The sequence below is a fragment of the Magnolia sinica genome, chromosome 1 (assembly GCF_029962835.1).
Source record: "Magnolia sinica isolate HGM2019 chromosome 1, MsV1, whole genome shotgun sequence".
Taxonomy (NCBI): Eukaryota; Viridiplantae; Streptophyta; class Magnoliopsida; order Magnoliales; family Magnoliaceae; genus Magnolia; species Magnolia sinica.
This window is the reverse complement of record NC_080573.1, coordinates 97,145,333-97,170,216: the sequence shown is the minus strand read 5'-3', so window position 1 is coordinate 97,170,216 and position 24,884 is coordinate 97,145,333. Positions and strand designations below refer to the sequence as shown.

The 24,884-nt window shown below is 38.5% G+C and overlaps 2 pseudogenes; both read left to right on the top strand.

Annotated features, from left to right (window-relative positions):
• The first annotated feature begins 10,368 nt into the window (after nucleotides 1-10,368).
• Nucleotides 10,369-11,142, top strand: LOC131247906 (secoisolariciresinol dehydrogenase-like; annotated as a pseudogene).
• A 34-nt stretch (nucleotides 11,143-11,176) lies between these two features.
• Nucleotides 11,177-17,004, top strand: LOC131247899 (secoisolariciresinol dehydrogenase-like; annotated as a pseudogene).
• Nucleotides 17,005-24,884: the final 7,880 nt, after the last annotated feature.

Below are 24,884 nucleotides of genomic sequence, written 5' to 3'. Positions count from 1 at the left end.
TAACGGGCCATTCGGGCAGAAATTTGATTAAAAATAAAGATTTCTTAAAGGTTTAAGGGTTAAAACAGGATGATAAACCATCTAAACTCATTAATAGATGATCTAGAAAAGGTTTCAGGTCGCTGTGTGTGATCAGGAGAGAGTACAGACTCAATCTCGGTGAACGTTTTCAAGAAACTTTCGCCGATAGAAGCTACGGAACACAAACACACAATCTATAATAGACGCGCACCCAAATACACTAAAGTGGCAACAACGTGCGATGTGTGACCATAACCTAGGTCCGGTTTAATCCAGATCATGCTCTGATACCAACTTGTAATGCCCTGAAATTCGGGGGTCGAGCATAACTCAACTCCCGAGTTCCAAAACATCACCTATGTAACATATTTAATGATGGATGTATGTTGACTGTATTAGTGGATAAAACATGGAATAGATTAAGCCAAAACACAGATATAATTCAGGGATAAGTGAAGAAAGCAAGCAGAAGACCTATAGAAATATATGTGTACAAGTGCAAATCCCTGAAATACATATACCAACCAGGTTGTATGAAAGTGTTACTTATCAAAATTACAAGTATCAAGTTACATCATTTAAATCCCAAAAATAATCCCAGAATCCCGCGCATCAGAACAAAGCTCGCTAGAACCTGTCTGAAAACTACATATAAGAGAAGGCAGCCTCATCATCATCCATCTCCCGCTCTGCCTCAGAAGTCGCATCCACATCTTCAACATCAGAACCTAAGACAGAGTCTGGTGGGTGTTTAACACCGCCCTAGAACGTGAGAGTGAGTGATCAACTCAGTGAAATAATAAGGCATTGGTTAACATGTTATCAGTTCAATCAAGCAGTAATGATAAAATAGAACAATTAAACAAGTCCTAAGTACTCTTACTAATGCAAGGATGCATGCAGAATGATGCGTGCCCTCACGCGTACACCCTCAGCGTCTTCATCCTACGTTACGCATGACACCACCTCAAAGTGCGCCACATCTACAAAGCATATGGAAATGCGATGCATGGATATGATTACCAAGTTATTATTAGTCCTTTTCATACAGCAGGATTAGGAAGCTAAGATACCTTCCTCATATCACCATCCAAACAGGGATCCATTCTAAGGTCGTCAGTCTTAGATATCTCATACGATCATATGTTTTCAGGTCGTAGCAAAGGGCTCGTCACCAATTAATGCATGCCTATCACACCTTTATTACCACAGTTCGGCTCGTCACCTCAATGCGGTATCTAAGTATGCTCGAGGTCACTACAAAGGGCTCGTCACCAATCAATGTAGGCCGACAGCACGAATATAGTATCCCATACCACCATAATCGGCTCACGAGTTTAGTTGCTCACTGGTCACTACGGGGAGGCTCGTCACCCCAGCGTAGGTCGACAGCTCCACCAAGGTGTCCCATACCACCATGTTCGGCTCATAAGTCTTAGCGGATCAAGGTACCATGGTTAATAGGATTTCACTGGTAAGTTCGGTACCCTAGATTCAAGCAGTAGCGTTCATACATGGTGAACATTCATCGGACAATCGGGTTACTTGACGAACTCGACTAGCATGAGAGCACGTTGGGTTGAACGACATAGAGTGTGCAAACACTCCGTGTGGCCAAACCACTGCCGCCAACTCTAATACGACTCGGGTTCGTCTAATACGTCCTACGTGGCGAAAGCAACCTCAGCCACGATCTTAAGGCAGATTACCGATTTCCTAGACTAATGCATAGTCCCACACACATTACACTACAACAGATAATTGTATTAAATGTAGAACAGTAATGGAACAACAACTTCAATCATGTGGTACTCAAGCATTTAAAGAATATCAACTTAACATAAATGTAAGCATATGTAATGCTTGAACTTAAACAACAAGGAAAGTAACTTGCAAGAAGGAAATCATACACACTAGTAGGAGAGTTGAGAATCGCTTCTCAACGCCCATACTAGGTTCAATTATCACACTTTAGATCATTCAGACATTTCTACAAACACTTAGAATACATAAAACAACATACATGATGTATGTTGAAAAAATACACATTTGGACAATTCCTTTTGCCAAGGCGTTGTCGCACATACATCTAGCATACCCAAAGATGAACTCAGAATCGTTAGAATAACGATTCAAAGTGAAGGTTCAAGGATGAAGAAGAATAAGAAAGAATCTAAGATGATTCACCAACTTCTCTCTCACTTTCTCTCTCTTTTCCACTCTCTTTCTTGGCTAGGGTTAGAGAAAATTCGTATGGAAAAGAGAGCTAGGGTTTAAGGACTATAAATAGGCCTAATATTGACGAAAATAACCCTAGGGCCAAGGTATACTTAGGGTATAACCAAAACCTACCTCTCACGATCCAACGAAGCACTTCTGGTGGGCCTATAACCACGAAAGGTCGGACTTAAGCTCACTGACCATGGATCTAGGTCAAGCTGAGTTTTCGTACCGACAGGATCTTCAGATCAGCCGTGGCGGACCACACTCAATTCAACGGTCACAGAATCTCGATCAGGTCCACAAGCACAAGGACATGCCTGGGCCACCTTCCCTGATCAGAGGATGAAATTGGGTCAGAATCCAATGGTCAGATTGCTTAAAATCATCGCGCAACCGACACGACTCAGATTTCATAAAAGCTTAATAAATTTCTAACCGTTCTCACACTCTTCACTCCGAGCTCAAACAAATCGACCTAGAACATCACATGGACTTGATTTTCGAGGTGATGGTCAAGCCCAACATAATGACCGCAACAGCCTAAGATCATTGCTATCGGACTTTCGACGCGCAGTCCAGGTCCGATCCAGATCTTCTAAAAATTCTCCAGAACAACTGGATTTAGTGATGGATCCCAGATTTCAGAGTAACATAGCGCTAACTAATCTACAAGTTTTGAGCCATGCAGATACAATTTAAAGTGATTGATGCAGATTTCACAAGCAATCGAGCATAGTGCTAATTACCCCAAAAATAACTACTTAAGGAAAGATTAGCACAAAATTTCCAGGGTCATTACAATTATGCAGGAAGGTGTGCTCGTCCTAGCTGGTTACAAATAATGATGTAGAGTTTTAGCGGGTGAGACGTTTTGCACTTCATTTTCATATTGTTGCTCAATAAAATGATGTTGAGGTTAATTCCCAACCATATTCTCAGCTAATTCAAAGGATTTTAGGTGTTGTCTAATCCAACGATAGATAGGAAATCCTTCAACTAATCATCCTTCACTTAAGAGAGGGAGACTGTTGTCACGAACCCACTTGGGCATGAACAACTCTCAAACCTACTTCTAAAAACAACAACAAAATAAGAAATTTGAATAACTAGAGTAAGAGGGTTGGAAGGATAATACTCCATCAGTGATTCTAGGTTAGATTCTATAAAATAAAAGAAACAATGTTAGTGTCTAAAAATCTTAGAAAATCCTAATCTAGAAACACAACGAAGACTAATCTTAATCCTACATTAATTCTAATGCTAAGAAATTTTAGAAAGACGTAGCCGAATTCCTCAACAACGATGCCAGAAACTCGACTAAGACAAACACCAAATGCAGGGTTGTGATGTAGCTTTATTAGGTAAGACCAAGGTCGAACCCACAAAGACTTATAAGATTTCTGGAATACTTTAGAACTAGAACTAGATTTTTGAAATTTGATTTAAGAAGTACTGATGTTATTGAGAAGAAAATCAATAAAGATAAAGTACTAGAGTGTTAAATATCCACTCATATTCATTCGTAATATTTAATTCACTTAATTCAATCATATAACTCATCTGGAATCAAAGTCTTATCCTATCCTACGGGATAATAGGGCAGTAAAATCATCATTCATAGCCCAAAACTGATTTAAACCTCAATTGAATTGATCCCACATAAATTATCATTCCCTTAGTCTACGATAGATCAATGGATTTTATAAATCAATCACTTACAAAATAGATAAGCAATTACTTCTACCTTTCCTAAGCATCCAATGTACCCAGAATCGATAGTGGATTAAGGTAAACTAAAAATATATCTTCATTCAAACCAATATCAATGAATTGTTCAATAATCAAATTAATTACTTGAATCAAGATAAACTAAGACATAAAAAACAATTACAAGCTTCACCTCTTAGCCCTAGTTGAGAGATTTAGCTAACCATAGACATGATTGAACTACATTCAAAGGAAAAACATAAAAACTGAATAAAAATCGAAGGATTGGAGAAGAAGAACTTTGTAAAAGCTCCACAACTCCTTGCACTTTCTCTTCTGCCTCATTCGTCCTTAGGAAGGCTAGATTCACCCTTTAATATAGGAAAAATTTGCACTTATTTGGATCTGACTTCAATTTTATGCACTTTTGTTACGTTTCGATCACACTAACGACTGTCTTCAGTTGCAGCTAAACATATATTCAGTCGCACCGAATTTTCTCTCGGTTATAGCCGAATTTTTGTAAAATATATATAAAGTTTCTGTCTCCCTCAGGTCCCACCAAACTCTCCTTTGGTGGCACTAAACATGGCTTTGGACACACCTAAGTGTCAAGCTAAATTTCTTCCAAAAATCACAATTCTTATTAGATTGTTTTGTACACATTCGGTCGGACTGAACCAACCTCAGGTGGGACTGAATAGCCTGTTATTTCTGTTGACTTACTTTATGAATTTTTTTTTAGTTTATCTCTCTTTTGCACTTAAAATCTACAATAATCACTTCTAAATATCCAAATCTTTACTTAGTTATTCTTTGAGCGTTAAATCTTCTCTTTAATCATTCTTTTCATTGTATCTCTCCAAATCACCTCACGTAGGAAAACATATATAAATAGATCAATTAAACACATATACGCTTATAAAACTAATGTATAATAGGAGAGAAATATACAATATTTCTCACTCAACATACCTTTAGACTCATGGCCAAGAATGGCTTAATTTCATACAATGATAGTGAGAATGATAAATGTGAAGTATACATATGCTCTAAAATAACTAAGAAACCATTCCCTGGTATTGAGAGATCGTTTAAGATACTAGCATAGTACATACTGACATATGTGAGTTGAATTTCATTCTTACCCGAGGAGGCAAGAGGTACTTCATAATATTCATAGATGATTATTTAAGATGTGTATGTGTACATGCTAAAATCTAAAGATGAGGCATTTAATGCATTCAAGCCTATAAATTTGAAGTAGAAAATTAATTACTTAAAAAGATAAAAATCCCCCATAATGATAGAGGAGGAGAATACTTTTTAAATAAAATTTATAGCTATTTTGAAGTACACAGCATAGTACACTAGTGCACAACACCCTATACACCATAGAAAAATATTATGGTCGAGAGAAAAAATAGGACTTTAGTTGAAATAGTCAACTCAATAGTAATACAAGAAAAGTTGTCATTAAGCCTATGTGGAGAAACACTGCTAGTAGTGTGCCACGTACTAAATAGAATCCCATCTAAGAAAACAAAGACCTCTCCATATGAAATGTTGAAAGGAAAAACAAAAACTAAATTTAGGATTTCTTATAGGGTGTCTCACATATTATAGAACTCCTGACTCTAAAAGAACACAATTGAGACTGGGAGCTATAAAGTGCATCTTTTTAGGGTATGCATAGAACAATAAATCTTACAGACGATTGGACATAGAATCCAATGCGATCATAAAATCTAAAGATGTAGAGTTCCGTGAGAACTCACTATCCATGAAGAAAAAGGATACTGAGATTATCTGTCCTTATAAGTTATGGAGGGAACTCAACAAGATTTTAAAACTTCTAGCAAACCTTGCAGGAGTCAAAAAACAAGAGTAGAGAAGTGTCTTAATCCTAATAAAATAGACTTTCATCGTCTTTGTTTTAATCTAGTAGAGGGTGATAGAGAGAAGGTCATTAGGAAAATATCTATGGTTTTGACTGTAGAAGATAAACTTAAAAATTTTAGCGAAGCTATAACTTTAAGAGACTCTTCTTTTTGGAAAGAGGCCATTGACGATGAAATGGACTTAATTATTTCAAATCAAATGTGAGAATTGGTAGACCTACCTCAAAGTTTAAACTTATAGGGTGTAAGTGGGTATGTAAGAAGAAAAACTAAACTAATGGTATAATACAAACCTTTAAGGCTAGGTTAATAGCCAAAGAATTCTGTCAAAAAGAAAGTATCAATTATTTTGACATATATTCACTAGTAGCTAGAATAACATTGATTAGGATTTTATTCAATTTAGCATCCATACATCATTTGTATATCCATCAAATGGACGTGAAGACAATATTCCTAAATGGTGACCTCGATGAGGAGGTATACATGGAGCAACCAGAAATGTTTATTCCACTAGAGAATGAAAGAAAAGTATATAAACTCATTAAATCTTTGTATGGATTAAAATAAGCACTCAAATATTGACATAAAAAATTTGATTCAAATGTGTTATCTCATGGTTTTGTAGCCTAATTTATAAGTGCGTATATATACTCTAAAGTTTTTAATGATTATATTGTGATTATATGTTTATATATAGACGACATGTTAATTATCAGCAACAAAATGGAAGGTTTAACTAATAAAACAATAATAATAATAATAATAAGGTTTCTCTCCTTCGTTTTCAAAATAAAGGATCTTGGATAAGTGGATACTATACTAGGTTTCAAAATTAAAAAAATATATAATAGGGGTTATGTGTTGTGTCAGTCTAATTACATTGAAAATATATTAAACAAGTTTAACCACTTGAAATTCAAAGAGGTGAAAACTTTATCTGGTCCAAGTATCAAATTAAAAGAAAAAAAAATGGAAGAGCAGTTGCACAACTAAAGTATGCTAGTGCTATAAGTAGTCTTATGTATGTTATGCAATGCACAAGATCGGATATGACATATGTTGTGAATAAACTAAGTAGGTTTACTAGTAATACTAGTGTAGAACATTGCAAAGTTATCAATAGAATTTCAGCTTATCTAAAAGAAATCAAAGAACTAGGGCTATTCTACTTAGAGATTTTTGTTATAGTGGAAGGATAAACCAATGCGAGTTGGATATCGAGTGCAGGAGACATCAAGTCCATAACAGGGTGTATATTTATATTAGGAAGTGCACTTGTCTCTTGGGGATCAAAGAAACAAACCTGGATATCACACTCAACAATGGAGTCTGAGTTCATAGCCTTGGCTATAACTAGCAAAGAGGATGAGTGGGTAAGGGATCTCTTATTAGAAATCACATTTTATACGAAGCCTATACCGATTGTCTCACTTCATAGCTACACTAGCGAGAGACCACAATGGTGCATATAATGGAAAGTCCAAACACAAGTATGAGACATGATTATGTAAGGAAATTGATTCAAGATGGAATCATCTGATCTCATTTTTGAAGTCAAGTAATAACTTGGCTAATCCTTTTAGTAAGCCTCTAACAAGAGAGGAAGTATGGACAATGTATAGAGGGATATGGTTGAAACTCTTCAACCAAAGTTCCACTAGTGATGGAAACCTAACCCAAAATTAGAAACTCTATAAAGTTTGGGTTTAATGGGTAAAAATAAATTACTGATAAGTGGAAAGCTTCAACACTAAAATTGTAAATAAGCTCATCCATGGTGAAGAGTGCTGGTCGTTACAACTAGAGGGTTGAGTCTTATATCTCTTAATGAAATCCAGTCTATAAGACAAGTGTTGTAAATAGTAATGAAAACACTAGAAGGATTTCACCTATATAAACGTAAAAGTGGTGTCGCTTCTCAAGATAGTTAGAGTTTTTCTCGAGATCGTTCATGAAACATGATAAGCACATAGCCATTAAAAGTACTAAATGAGTAATATAAGGGAACTCATATAACGTAGATGTTATTATGTGTGTCATATCTTTCATTATGTCATTAAGGAATAACTGATTCAAAGCCGTGGCTAATAGGGATTTTAACAAAACTTTAAAATACTTACACTAAGGAAAGATTCAAAACATAAAGATATATTTCTCTATGTATAAGAGTTGTCTTTTATCTTTTTCATATTTTCTTAGTAATTATTTTAAAACCAAGTGGGGAATTATTGTTCACAACCCCAAGTGTAGGGTTGCGACGTAGTAATAATCTTGGTAAGACCGAGGTCGAATCCTTAGGGACTAAACTCGTACATTTCTGAAAGTAACTAGAACTAGAACTAGAAGAAGATCTAATTAGAAATCTGGAATAAAAGGAATAATTGTGAATATTGTTTAAACTATTAATTAAAAGTAAGAACTAGGGTGCCAAGGATCCACTTGTAGCAATTGAGATGCTACCTTTCTTGATTTAGGAATCCCAACTGGAACTAGAGTCCTATCATATCCCGTTGGAGAAAGAGATAGTCAAATCTCTGAATTTCTCATTGATCTAATCTCAAAGGAGGAGAATTGTGAAGATTTGGAAGGGATTCCATCACCCAACCATGCTTAAGAGACAATGGCGAACAACAAGATTTACCAATCCCACAATCTCAAATAAGAAAAGAAGATACTCAAAGCTATCGCAGATCTACTGTAATTTGAGTCACAATAAACTATTAAAAACTAAAAGTATTCCTTAAAATCAACTAAAAATCAAAGAGGTTCAACATAAACAAGAATTAAAATAAGAAAAACATCCCAAAAATGTTACAAGCTTCACCTCTTAGCCCTATCTAAGAGGTCTAGCCAACCATAGACATGATTGGATCAAGAATCCTCAAAGAAAGCATTAAAAACTACGAAAGAAAGGAAGAACTCTTGGGAGACGACTCCACCCTTTTGCTCTGCTTCTCCAAACCTTAAATATCCCTAGAAGTCTTTAGGAAACCCATATTTATAGCCTTGTCCAAATAGATTCGCAAAACCGCCTCAAATTTACGCAGTCCGCGTAACTCCTTCGATGTCATCGAATAACCTTCAATGTCATAGAAGGTAACTTGAATTTGGAAGTCGCGCCTTTTCGCACCTGCGTAACACCTTTCACACTATGTAACTTTTCATGTTATCGGACCTACCTTCAATGTCATCGAACTTCCTTCGATGTTATCGAGCTGACTTCGATGAATCGAGAATGTGTCCAATGTGTTCTAGTGAGTTGCTCCAAAAATCTACAAAATTTCAATGTCATCGAACTACCTTCGATGTCATTGAGAACTGCATCCAATTTGTCCAGCAACCAAATTTGATTTTCTATAATTTTTCGATGTCATCGAAGATTGGCTTTGATGTCATCGAACAACCTTCGATGACATAGAAGCTTGGATTCTGTGAATTTTTGCATGAATTTCTGCACTTCCTTCTCCACTTGGTTTTCTCGAATCATGAGGTCTTGAAATCTTCAATCTTGATTCCAAAGATCCATTTTTTGCCTTGGTGATTCTTAAGCATGAAATCCATGCTTTTAGAATTTTTTTCAATCTTAGTGCTTAAACTCACCTTGTGACACAAACATGTATAAAATATACCATTAAGCATTATCATGTCCATAAAACCAAGATATAAATGGGGGAAATATGCAATATTTGACACTCAACAATTATTAAAATTTTAGTTTTAAAATAAATAAATTTAAAAAATTTTGTTTCCCAACAAAACGAATTTGAAAAAATAAAGGAAATGTTATTTTTTTTTCTTTTTCTTTTTTGTTTAGCCCACATTGGATATAGTGGGAGAAAACTTTTGATTTATAAGTATTTGAGTGTGGAGTATACTTACTTGGAGAAATTGAGAGAGACATGCTTAGTTTGCATGTTCCAATGCATAGCATTGGAACATGCACGTGCACGCGTGATCGCGCTTGCGCTCGAGCTCAGGAATTGTTCTAATTGGGTAAGCTCTCTTCACTTGTAATTCCTTCTTTCGTAGTGCTATCTGTCGCTTTGGGCCATTGTTTTTTTCCCATAAGGGTTTTTTCATGTTAAATCATTGTGTTCTCTTTGTGCTTGCTTGTTGCAATTAGATTACTTCTTTAGATTCATTTCTGTATGCTTCCACGGTCCCCCAACACTGATCACTTCCGCCTCCTATTAGGTCTTCTCTCTTCCATCTTTGCCATGAAAGTGTCTGCAACCTGCTTTACATCACAAATTGTTTGGATCATTAGCAAATGACTCAAATTTAAAGGCTAAATACACAATGCCCCTACGTTGAAATTGATCTTTTTATTTTATTTTTTAGAGAAATAAAAATGTTTTTATGTAATCAGATGGGGATACAAAGTAGGATAATATTATTCTACAAAGATAACTAAAGTTAACTAGAGAAAGTTTATGGAATTTGATGTAACCAAATTAAGGCACCCTACGACATGTTTTGAAATTTCTTTCTAATTTTTCCTCCCAAGTTTTCTCTTACATCATGCGTTATGGTCATGCTCGATAGGCAAGAAGGGAAGGTTGCACTAATCACCGGTGGTGCAAGCGGCATCGGCAAGCAAACTACAAAACTATTCCATCACCACGGGGCAAAAGTCATCATTGCTGACATATAGGACAAACTGGGCCACTCGATTAGCAAAGAACTAGGCTCCACTGATACCTATTTCATCCACTGAGATGTACGGGACAAGGCCCATGTTCAAAATGCTATCGATAGTGCAATCACTAGATTCGGGGAAGCTCAACATCATGTTCAATAACGCGGGCATCATAGAAACACCCAAGAAGTACATCTTGGACAATGAAAAGGCCAACTTCGAGAGGGTCCTCAGCACCAACGTAATGGGAACCTTCTTGGGCACCATGCATGCGGCCCACGTGATGGCCCCAGCCGCTGTGGAAGCATAATCATAACTGCTAGCATTTGCTCGGTCTCTGGTGGGACCTCCACCCATGCATACACATGCTCCAAGCATGCGGTGGTGGGGCTCTCAAAGAATGCCGCTGTTGAGCTCGAGCAGTTTGGCATTCGTGTGAACTGTCTGTCACCATATGTGGTGGGGACACCATTAGCTAAGAGCTTCTTTAAGACAGAGGATACAATGAGGATCTACTCAAACCTTAAGGATGTTATGCTGAAGGTAGAAGACATTGTAGAAGTTGCCCTCTACTTAGGCATTGATGAGTCAAGGTATGTGAGTGGGCACAACCTCGTAGCTAATCCTCAGTTGCCTATGTTTAAGTAGGAAATTAGTACCACGAAAATAGTAGACCCCCACCATGAAGATCATCCTTGTCAAGAATCAGGCCAACTCACAAGTAGGTGAATCACATTGGTAAGTGAAGTCAGACCATCGGTACTCTATTTATTATAACGGCCCAGAGACCAAATTTTTATGCCGGATGATCTTTTTGGCAGGGCGTACCTTCTTTACAGTACTAATGTCAGTGTTTTCTTTGGCTGTTAATCATTTATGCTACTGCAGATATGGCATATAAGTACTTAAATATGAGCTTTCCAAATAATGTATCTTGTTTTATTTGGGTATGGGCCGAAAACTTAATTGGATGATTTTATGATAAGATTAATGGGTATTTCTATGTTGAATTTGAGCCGTCTAATATTTTAGTTTTACACTATGTTCTTCAGGGTAAATAAGGAATGATTATTTACCCAACTAATTGTAGTATTTATCCTGAGGTTGACGTTGGCAAAGAGCTTCCAACTTTAGTGAAATCATTTGTAAAATTTTCATGTATAAAAATTATGGTGCCCATCATGATATTTGTATTTTGTCCATGCTTGCCAGCTCATTTTAAGGTGCCCAAAAATAGACACATCTGTAGCTCAAGTGGACCACACCATAGAAAATGGCTGGAATTGAAAGCCTAACATTAAAAACTTATTAGGGATACAGAAGTTTTGGATCAAGCTGATAATCTGTATATACCCCTTATACATGTTAGTGTCATCTTATGACAGGCTAAATGTTAGATACACATTCCTGTGGTCCTATGAAGGTTTTAATTTTGAATGGTGGATGTCATTAATTAACCCCCTTAATCATTTTTTGCATTGTAGCTCTTCAAATTACCTCGCATAATAAAACATATGTAAATAGATCAATTAAACACATCTGTGCTTAAAAAACTAATGCACAAGAAGAGAAAAATATAAAATATTTCTCACTCAACACACCATTAGACTCATGGCCAAGAATAGCTTAATCTCATACAATGATAGTGAGAATGATAAATGTGAAGCATACATATGGTCTAAAATGACTAAGAAACCATTCTCTGGTATTGAGAGATCGTCTAAGATGCTAGCATAGTGCATACTGACATATGTGAGTTGAATTTCATTCTTACACGGAGGTAAGAGGTACTTTACAACGTTCACAGATGATTATTTAAGATGTGTATGTGTACATGTTAAAATCTAAAGATGAGTCATTTAATGTATTCAAGGCCTATAAATTCAAAGTAGAAAATCAATTACTTAAAAAGATAAAAATCCTCTGCAATGATAGAGGAGGAGAATACTTTTTTTAATCAAATTTATAGCTATTTTGAAATACATGACATAGTACACCAGTGCACAACACCCTATACACCACAAAAAAAAAATATTGTGGTTGAGAGAAAAAATAGGACTTTAGTTGAAATTGCCAACTCAATAGTAATACAAGAAAAGTTGTCATTAAGCCTATGTGGAGAAGCACTGTTAGCAGCATGCCATGTAATGAATATAATTCCATCTAATAAAACAAAAACCTCTCCATATGAAATATTGAAAGGGAAAAAAACTAAATTTAGCATATCTTATAGCGTGGGGATGTCTCACATATTATAGAACTCCTGACCCTAAAAGAACCAAGTTAGGACCGAGAGCTATAAAGTGTTTTTTTCTAGGGTATGCACAAAATAATAAATCCTACAGATGCTTGGACTTAGAATCCAATGTGATCATAAAATCTAAAGATGTAGAGTTCTGTTAGGACTCGCTATCCATGGAGAAAAAGGATATTGAGATTATATGTCCTTATAAGCTATGGAGGGAACTCAATAACAATATGAAACTTCCAGCAAACCTCGTAGGAGCCAAAGAACAAAAGTAGAGAAGAGTCTTAATCCTAATAAAATACTTTCATTGTCTTTCTTTTTCATCTACTAGAGGGTGATAGAGAGAAGGTCATTAGGAAAATACCTATGGTTTTGACTATAGAAGATAAACTTAAAAATTTTAGTGAAGCTATGACTTGAAGAGACTCTTCTTTTTAGAAAGAGGCCATTAATGATGAAATAGACTCAATTGTGTCAAATCAAATATGAGAATTGATAGACCTACCTCCAAGTTCTAAACTTATAAGGTGTAATTGGGTATTTAAGAATAAATACCAAACTAATAGTACAATACAAACCTTTAAGGCTAGGTTAATAGCTAAGCGATTCTGTCAGAAAGATGGTATCAATTATTTTGACACATATTCGCTAGTAGATAGAATAATATCGATTATGATTTTATTCGATTTAGCATCCATACATCATCTGCATATCCATCAAATGGACGTAAAGACAATATTCATGAATGGTGACCACGATGAGGAGGTATACATGGAGCAACCAAAAAGGTTGATTTTACTAGGAAATGAAAGGAATGTATGTAGATTCATTAAATCTCTATATGGATTAAAATAAGCACTCAAAGAGTGGCATGAAAAATTTGATTTAAATGTGTTATCTCATGGCTTCGTACATAGCTTAATTGATAAGTGCATATACTCTAAAGTTTTTAATGATTATATGTTTATATGTAGATGACATATTAATTATCAGCAACAAAATGGAAGGTGTAATTGAAAAAAGAGGTTTCTCTCATTCATTTTCAAAATGAAGGATCTTGGATAAGTGGATACTATACTAGGTATCAAAATTTTTTTAAAAATATAGTGAGGGTTATGCGTTGTGTCAGTCCATTACATTGAAAACATATTAAATAAGTTTAACCACTTGAAAATCAAAGAGTAGAAAACTCCATCCAAAATAAGTATCAAATTAAAAGAAAAAAAAATGGAAGAGCAGTTGCACAACTAAAGTATGCTAGTACTATAAGTATTCTTATGTATGTTATGCAATGCACAAGATTGGATATAGCATATGCTGTGAATAAACTATGTTTACTAGTAATACTAGTGTACTACAATGTAAAGCTATAAGTAGAGTTCTAGCTTATCCAAAAGAAATCAAAGAACTAGGGGCATTCTACTAAGATTTTTTGGCCATATTGGAAGGATATACCAATGCGAGTTGGATATCGAGTGCAGGGGACAACAAATCCACAACAGGGTGTATATTTACATTAGGAGGTGCAATTATCTCCTGGGGATCAACGAAACAAACCTAGATATCACACTCAACAATGTAGTCTAAGTTCATAGCCTTGGCTGCAATTGGCAAGGAGGATGAGTGGGTAAGGGATCTCTTATTAGAAATCACACTCTATACAAGCCTATACCAGTTGTCTCACTTCATTGTGATAGTGAAGCTACCTTAGCGAGAGACTACAATGGTACATACAATGGAAAGTCCAGACATAAGTATGAGACATGATTATGTAAGGCAATTGATTTAAAATAGAATCATTGTGATCTCATTTTTTAAGTCAAGTAATAACTTGGCCGATCCTTTTAGTAAACCTCTAACAAGAGAGGTAGTATGAACAACGTATTGAGGGATGTGGTTGAAACTCTTCAGCCAAAGTTCCACTGGTGATGGAAACCCAACCCAAAATTAGAAAATCTCTAAAGTTTGGGTTTAATGGGTAAAAATAAATCACTGATAAGTTGAAAGCTTTAGCACTAAAATTATAAATAACCTCATCCATGGTGAAGAGCATTAGCTGTTACAACTAGAGGGCTGAGTCTTATATCTCTTAATGAAATCCACTCTATAAGACAAGTGTTTTAAATAATAATGAAAACACTAGAAGGACTTCACCTATATGAATGTAAAAGTGGTGCTGCTTCTCATGAGAGTTAGAGTTTGTCTCAAGATCATTCATGAAACATGATAAACACATGGCCATTAAAAGTACTAAACAAGTAATATAAGGGAACTCATATAACGTAGATGTTATTATGTGTGTGGTATCTTTGGTGGTGTCAGTAAGGAGCAATTAATTCAAAGTTGGGGCTAACAGGGATTTCGACAAAACTTTAAAAATACTTACACTAAGAAAAGATTCAAAACATAAAGATATCTTTCTCTATGTATAAGAGTTGTCTTTTATCTTTTCTAGATTTTCCTAGTAATTATTTTAAAACTAAGTGGGGGATTATTGAAATTTTAGTTTTAAAATAAATAAATTTAAAAAATTTCATTTCCCACCAAAACGAATTTGAAAAAAAGGAAATATTGTTTTTTTTCCTTTTTCTTTTTTGTTTAGCCCACAGTGGATCAAGTGGGAGAAAACTTGTGATTTTTAAGTATTTGAGTGTGGAGTATTCTTACACGGAGAAATAGAGAGAGAGAGAGAGAGAGAGAGAGAGAGAGAGAGATTCTTAGTTTGCATGTTCCAATGTGTACCATGCACGTGCACGCGTGCTCGCGCTGGTGCTCAGGCTTAAGAGTTGTTTGAATTGGGTAAGCTCTCTTCACTTGTAATTCTTGCTTTCGTAGTGCTATCTGTCACTTTGTGCCATGGTTTTTTCTTCCCGCAAGGATTTTTCCACGTTAAATCATTGTGTTCTCTTTGTGCTTGCTTAGTGTGAATGGATTACTTCTTTAGATTCATCTCTGTGTGCTTCCACAATCCCCCAACATTGATCACTTCTGCCTCCTAATAGGCCTTCTTTATTCCATCTTTGCCATGAAAGTGTCGGCGACCTGCTTTACATCACAAACTATTTGGATCATTAGCAGATGACTCAAATTTAAAGGCTAAATACACCATGCCCCTGAGCTGAAATTGATCTTTTTATTTTATTTTTTTATATAAATAAAAATGTTTTCATGTAATCAGATGGGGATACTTACAAAGAAGAATAATATTATTCTACAAAGATAACTAAAGTTAACTAGGGAAAGTTTATGGAATTTAATGCAACCAAAGGGACCCTACGACATGTTTTGAAATTTCTTTCTAATTTTTCTTCCCAAGTTTTCTCTTACATCATGCGTTATGGCCATGCTCGATAGGCTAAAAGGGAAGGTTGCATTAATCACCAGCAGTGCAAGCGGCATCGGCAGGTAGATTGCAAAACTATTCCATCACCATGGGGCAAAAGTCATCATTACTGACATACAGGACAAATTGGGCCACTCGATTAGCAAAGAACTAGGCTCCACTGATACCTATTTCATCCACTGCGACATACGGGACGAGGCCCATGTCCGAAATGCTGTCGATAGTCCAATCACTAGATTCGGGAAGCTCGACATCATGTTTAATAATGCGGGCATCATAGACACACCCAAGAAGAACATCTTAGATAATGGAAAGGCCTACTTCGAGAGGGTCCTCAGCACCAACGTAATGGGCACCTTCTTGGGCACTCAACATGTAGCCCGTGTGATGGCCCCAGCCCACTGTGGAACACAATAATAACTCCTAGCATTTGCTCGGTCTCTGGTGGGTCCGCCACCCATGTGTACACATGCTCCAAGCATGCGGTGGTGGGGCTCTCGAAGAATGCCGCTGTTGAGCTCAGGCAGTTTGGCATTCGTGTGAACTGTTTGTCACCATACGTGGTGGGGACACCATTAGCCAAGAGCTTCTTTAAGACAGAGGATACAATGAGCATCTACACAAACCTTAAGGATGTTGTGCTAAAGGTAGAAGACATTGCAGAAGCTGCCCTCTACTTAGGCAGTGATGAGTCAAGGTATGTGAGTGGGCACAACCTCGCAGTGGATGGAGGTTTCACCATCACTAATCCTCATTTATCTATGTTTAAGTAGGAAATCAGTACCACGAAAATAGTAGACCCCCACCATGAAGATCATTCTTGTCAAGAATCGGGCCAACTCACAAGTAGGTGAATCACATTTGTAAGTGGAATCTGACCATTGGTACTCTATTTATTATAAGGGAAATTGACCGTACTCGCCTCGAAGTTTAAGCAAATTACCTAAAAAGCTACGTCATTCCATATATTCTAATAATAGCCTTCTGACATGCTTTTGAAGATTACTTGGACCAAAATGCCTTTGTCCTTGTTTCAGTAGTTGTACGGTTTCTAGAGAAGAATAAGTTATGTTGTATTTAATGCCAAGAAAGTGATGTGTACGGAACCCTTTTTTGCCTGTGGGGAAGGATCAAGCTCGTGGCGCCCACATTGATGTATGTGTATAATCCATGCCGCCCATCCTTTTTTCCGTGTCATTTTAATAGTTAGGGCACAAATATCAGCCTGATCCAAAGCTCGTGTGGGCCACATAATAGAAAACAATGGGGACAATTGAACCCACTATTGAAACTTTCCAGGCTCACTCATTATGATGTTTGTTAGAAGAGGACACTACCCAAGTCAAGACTTTTTTAGGGCCATGCTGAGCAGGCCAACAAGGTGGACGAAATGGATCACCCCATTGTGGGCCTTAGGCTATTATATCAATGGCTATCCTTTCATTTAGTAGTAAAGGATGCGAACATGTAACAACTGCAACCCATATAACATGCGAACCACAACCCATATAATATGATAACTATGACCCATGAGAACCATGACCCATATTACATGAGAACCACGACCCATGACAACTACAACCCTTAGCACATTATAACCATGGCCCTTACCGCATTACAACCACGACCCGGGTATGGGTCGTGGATGCCATGAGGTTAGGGTTGTGGTTGTCATGAGATAAGGTTCGTGGTTGTCATGCTATACGGGTCGAAGTCTTCATTTTATAGGCCTTAGCAAAGACCATCTAGTGGGGCCTACATTGATATATGTGAATAAACCATGCCGCCCATCCTTTTTGTCACGTCATTTTAGGGCTAGGTGGATGGATCGGATCACCCCATGTCAGGATTTTTTAGGCCCACGATGAGCTGGCTGACAAGATGGATGGATCGGATCACCCCATTGTGGGTTTTAAGATATGGTACCAATGGTTTAGTAGAAGAGGAAGTGAACACGTGGATACCACGATCCATGCAACATGACAGCCACAACCTATATAACATGACAACTACAACCCATGCAAACAACGACCCATATGGGCCCACATTGATGTATGTATATAATCTATGCTGCCCATCCTTTTTTGTTGGGTCATTTTAGGGGTAGGGTCGAATATCAACCACGACCCTTTGTGGATTAAAACCACGGACCATTGTGCATGTGAACCACAACCCTTTATATGGATCATGGTTGTCATGCAGCAAGGGTCAAGGTTGTCATATTATATGGGCTGTGTTTGTGAAGTTATATGAGTCGTGGTTGTCATGTTATATGGGTCATGGTTGTCATGGGTCGTAGTTGCCAAGTTATATGGGTCGTGGTTGTCATGTTATATGGGTCGTGATTGTCATGGGTCGTACTTGTCATGTTATATGGGTCGTGGCTGTCAGGATTTTTTGGGCCCACGGCGAGCTGGCCAACAAGGTGGATGGATCGGATCACCCCATTATGGGCCTTCAACTATGGTACCAATGGTTTGGTAGAAAAGGAAGTGAACACGTTGAAAACCACGATCCATTCAACACGACAACCACGACCCATATAACATGGCAATTACGACACATGTAAACCACGACCCAAATGACCCACATTGATATGTGTGTATAATCTATGCCACCAATCCTTTTTATCATGTCATTTTAGGGGTAGGGACCAAATATAAGTCTGATCCGGTGCTCGTGTAGGCCATAAAATAGAAAATAATGGGGGGCCTTAAGCTATGGTACCAATGGTTTGGTAGAAAATGAAGGATTTTTTGGGCCCACGGTGAGCTAGCCAACAAGGTGGATGGATTAGATCACCCCATTGTGGGCCTTAAGCTATGGTACCAATGGTTTGGTAGAAAAGAAAGTGAACACGTTGAAAACTGTGATCCATTCAATATGATAACCACGACCCATATAACATGACAACTACGACCCACGCAAACCACGACCCAAATGGATGCACATTGATGTATGTGAATAATCCATGCTGCCAATCCTTTTTGTTATGTCATTTTAGAGGTAGGGTCAAATATCAACCACGACCCTTTGTGGATGAAAACCACGATCCATTGTACATGTGAACCATGACCCTTTACATGGATCATGGTTGTCATGTAGCAAGGGTCGAAGTTGTCATATTATATGGGTCATGGTTGTGAAGTGATATGGGTCATGATTGTATGTGAATAATCCATGCCACCCATCCTTTTTTACAGTGTCATTTTAGGGGTAGGGCACAAATATCAGCCTGATCCAGCTCTCCGGTGGGCCATAAAATAGAAAATATTGGTGACTGTTGAAACTTTCAACGCTTACAGTGATGTTTGTTAGAAGTGAAGACTGCCCAAGTCAGGACTTTTTGGGCGCATGACAGGCTGGCTAACAAGGTGGATGGCTTAGATTACTTTGTTGTGGAACATAAGCCATGGTACCAAAGGTTTAGTAGAAGAGAAAGTGAACACGTTGCAAACCACGATCCATGCAACATGACAACCACGATCCATGCACATGAGAACTACGACCCATGCAAACCACGACCTAAATGGGCCCACATTGATGTATGTGTATAATCTATGCCACCCATCCTTTTTGCCATGTCATTTTATAGGCAGTGCACAAATTTCAGCCTGATCCAGCACTCATGTCGGCCGCAAAATAGAAAATGTTGGTGACTGTTGAAGCTTTCCACGCTCTCTGTGTTGTTTGTTAGAAGTGGAAACTTCCTAAGTCAGGACTTTTGGGCCCACAACAAGCTGGCTGACAAGGTGGATGTATCAGATCACCCCATCGTGGGCCATAAGCTATGGCACCAATAGTTTGGTAGAAGAGGAAGTGAATACATTGCAAACCATGATCCATGCAACATGACAACCTCGATCCATGCACATGACAACTATGACCCATGCAAACCATGACCCAAATGGGTCCACATTAATGTATGTGTATAATTCATGCAGCCCATTCTTTTTGCAGTTCATTTTAGGGGTAGGGTACAAATATCATCCTGATCCAGCACTCGTGTGGCCCATAAAATAGAAAATATTAGTAACTATTGAAACTTTCCACGCTCACTGTGATGTTAGTTAGAAGTAGACACTACCCAAGTCAGGACTTTTTAGGCCCACGACAAGCTGGCCGACAAGGTGGATGGCTCAAATTACTCCATTGTGGGACATAAGCCATGGTACTAAAGGTTTAGTAGAAGAGGAAGTGAACACATTGCAAAACATAATCCATGGTAACCACCATCCATGCACATGACAACTACGACCCATGCAAAACATGACACAAATGGGTCAACATTGATGTATGTGTATAATCTAGGCCACCCATCCCTTTTGTCATGTCATTTTATGGGCATGGCACAAATATCAGCCTGATCCAGCGCTCGTGTGGGCCATAAAATAGAAAATATTGGTGAATGTTGAAACTTTCTACGCTCACTGTGATGTTTGTTAGAAGTGGACACTGCCCAAATCAGGACTTTTTGGGCCCACAGCATGTTGGCCAACAAGGTGGATGGATTAGATCACCCCATTGTGGGCCATAAGCTATGGTACCAATGGTTTGGTAGAAGAGGAAGTGAACATATTGCAAATCACGATCTATCCAACATGACAACCACGATCCAAGCACATGACAACTACAACCCATGCAAACCACGACACAAATGGGCCCACATTGATGTATGTGTATAATCTATGCCACCCATCCTTTTTGCCATGTCATTTTATGGGCAAGGCACAAATATCAACTAGATCCAGTGCTCATGTGGCCACAAAATAGAAAATATTAGTGACTTTTGAAGCTTTTCATGCTCACTGTGATGTTTATTAGAAGTGGACACTACCTAAGTCAGGACTTTTTGGGCCCATGGCAACAAGGTGTATGGATCAGATCTCCCCATTGTAGGCCATAAGCTATGGAACCAATAGTTTGGTAGAAGAGGAAGTGAACACGTTGCAAACCACGATCCATGCAACATGACAACCATGATCCATGCACTTAACAACTATGACCCATGCAAACCACGACCCAAATGGGCCCACATTAATGTATGTGTATGATCCATGCCACCCATCCTTTTTGCAGTGTCATTTCAGCTGTATAACACAAATAATAGCCTATTCCAGCGCTCATGTGGGCCATAAAATAGAAAATATTGGTGACTGTTGAAACTTTTCATGCTCACTGTGATGTTTGTTAAAAGTGGGCACTGCCCAAGTCAGGACTTTTTGGGCCAACAACAAGCTAGCCGACAAGGTGTATGGCTCAAAGTACTCCATTGTGGGCCATAAGCTATGGTACCAAAGGTTTAGTAGAAGAGGAAGTGAACATGTTGTAAACCATTATCCATGTTACATGACAACCACGATCCATGCACATGACAACTACGACCCATGCAAACCACGACCCAAATGGGCCCACATTGATGCAATCTATGCCACCCATCCTTTTTGTCATGTCATTTTATGGGCAGGGCACAAATATCGACTTGATCCAGCGCTCGTGTGGGCCACAAAATAGAAAATATTGGTGACTGTTGAAACTTTCCACGCTCACTGTGATGTTTGTTAGAAGTAGAAACTTCCTAAGTCAGGACTTTTTGGGCCCACAACATTTGGTTGATAAGGTGGATGGATCAAATAACCCCATTGTGGGCCATAAGCTATAGAACCAATATTTTGGTAGAAGAGGAAGTGAACACATTGCAAACCGCGATCCATGCAACATGACAACCCCGATCCATGCACATGACAACTATGACCCATGCAAACCATGACCCAAATGGGCCCACATTGATGTATGTGTATAATTCATGCCACCTATCCTTTTTGCAGTGTCATTTTAAGGGTAGGGCACAAATATCAGCCTGATCCAGCGCTCGCGTGGGCCATAAAATAGAAAATATTGGTGATTGTTGAAACTTTTCATGCTCATTGTGATGTTTGTTAGAAGTAGACACTGCCCAAGTCAGGACTATTTAGGCCCACGACAAGCTAGCCAACAAGGTGGATGGCTCAGATTACTTCATCGTGAGCCATAAGCCATGGTACCAAAGGTTTAGTAGAAGAGGGAGTGAACACGTTGCAAACCACAATTCATGGCAACCACCATCCATACACATAACAGCTATGACCCCCACAAACCATGACCAAAATGGGCCCACATTGATGTTTGTGTATAATCTCTACCACCCATCCTTTTTGCCTTGTCATTTTATGGGCAGGGCAGAAATATCAACCAGATCCAACGTTTGTGTGGGCCACAAAATTGAAAATATTGATGACTGTTGAAACTTTCCATGCTCACTGTGATGTTTGTTGGAAGTGGACACTGCCCAAATTAGGACTTTTTGGGCCCATGGCAAGTTGGCTGACAAGGTGGATGGATTAGATCACCCCTTTGTGGGCCATAAGCTATGGTACCAATGGTTTAGTAGAAGAGGAAGTGAACACATTGCAAACCACGATCTATCCAACATGACAACCATGATCCATGCACATGACAACTACGACCCATACAAACCACGACACAAATGGGCCCACATTGATGTATGTGTATAATTTATATCACCCATCCTTTTTGCCATGTCATTTTATGGGTAGGGCACAAATATCAGCCTGATCCAGCATTTGTGTGGGCCACAAAATAAAAAATATTGGTGACTTTTGAAACTTTTCATGCTCACTGTGTGTTTATTAGAAGTGAACACTGCCCAAGCCAAGACTTTTTGGGCCCATAGCTAGCTGGCCGACAAGGTGGATGGATCAGATCACCCCCTTGTGGGCCATAAGCTCTGGAACCAATAGTTTGGTAAAAGAGAAAGCGAACATGTTGCAAACCACGATCCATGCAACATGACAACTATGACCCATGCAAGCCACGACCTAAATGGGCCCACATTAGTATATGCGTATAATCTATGCCACCCATCCTTTTTGCCATGTCATTTTATGGGCAGGGCAGAAATATCAGCCTGATCCAGCGCTCGTGTGGGCCATAAAATAGAAAATTTTATTGACTGTTGAAACTTTCCATGCTCACTGTGATGTTTGTTAGAAGTGGACACTGCTCAAGTAAGGAATTTTTGGGCCCATGACAAGCTGACCGACAAGGTGGATGGATAAGATCACCCCATTGTGAGCCATAAGCTATGGTACCAATAGTTTGGTAGAAGAGGAAGTGAACACGTTGCAAACCACGATCCATCCAACATGACAACCATGATCCATGCACATGACAACTACGACCCATGTAAACCACGACATGAATGGGCCCACATTGATGTATGTGTATAATCTATGCCACCCAGCCTTTTTGCCATGTCATTTTATGGGCATGACACAAATATCAGCTTGCTCCAATGCTCATATGGGTCACAAAATAGAAAGTAATTGTGACTGTTGAAACTTTTCACGCTCATTGTGATGTTTGTTAGAAGCAGGCATTGCCTAAGACAGAACTTTTTGGGCCCATGGCAAGTTGACCGACAAGGTGGATGGATCAGATCACCCCATTATGGGCCATAAGCTATGCTACTAATAGTTTAGTAGAAGAGGAAGTTAAAACGTTGCAAACCATGATCCATGCAACATGGCAACCATGACCCATGAAACATGACAACTACGACCCATGCAAACCACGACGTAAATGGTCCCAAAATGGGGTGATCCGATCCATATACCTTGTCGGCTAGCTCCTCGTGGGCCCAAAAAGTCCTAAAATGGACAGTGACCACTTCTAAAAAGCATCAAGGTGAGCTTGGAAAGTTTCAACAATCACCATGGTTTTCCATTTTGTTGCCCATACGAGCACTGGATCAGGCTGATATTTGTGCCCTACCCTGAAAATGACAATGCAAAAAGGATGGGCGGCATGGATTATACACATACATCAATGTGGGCCCATTTATGTCATGGTTTGCATGGGTCATAGTTGTCATGTGCATGGATCGTGGTTGTCATGTTGCACGATTCATTGTGCATGTGAACCATGACCCTTTATATGGATTGTAGTTTGTCAGCCAACTTGTCGTGGGCCCAAAAAGTCCTAACTTGGGCAGTGTCCACTTCTAACAAACATCACTGTGAGCCTGAAAACTTTAAATAATCACCAATATTTTCTATTTTGTGGCCCACACGAGCGCGAGATCAGGCTGATATTTGTGCCCTACCCATCAAATGGCACTGCAAAAAGGATAGGCAGCATGGATTATACACATACATCAATGGGACCCATTTGGGTCGTGGTTTGCATGGGTCATAGTTGTCATGTGCTTGGATCATTGTTGTCATGTTGCATGGATCGTGGTTTGCAACGTGTTCACTTTCTCTTCTACTAAACCTTTGGTACCATGGCTTATGGCCCACAATGGAGTAATTTGAGCCATCCTCCTTGTCAGTCAGCTTATCATGGGCCTAAAAAGTCTGACTTAGGCAGTGTCCACTTCTAACAAGCATCACAGTGAGCCTAAAAAGTTTAAACAATCACCAATATTTTCTATTTTGTGGCCCACACGAGCACTGGATCAAGCTGATATTTGTGCCCTACCCCTAAAATGATGCTGCAAAAAGGATGGGCGGCATGGATTGTTCATATACAACCACGACCCATATAATATGACAACCTCGACCCTTGCTACATGACAATCATGATCCATGTAAATGGTCATGGTTCACATGTACAATGGATCATGGTTTTCATCCACAAAGGGTCGTGATTGATATTTGACCCCACCTCTAAAATGACACAATAAAAAGGATGGGCGGCATGGATTATTCACATACATCAATGTGCGCCCATTTGGGT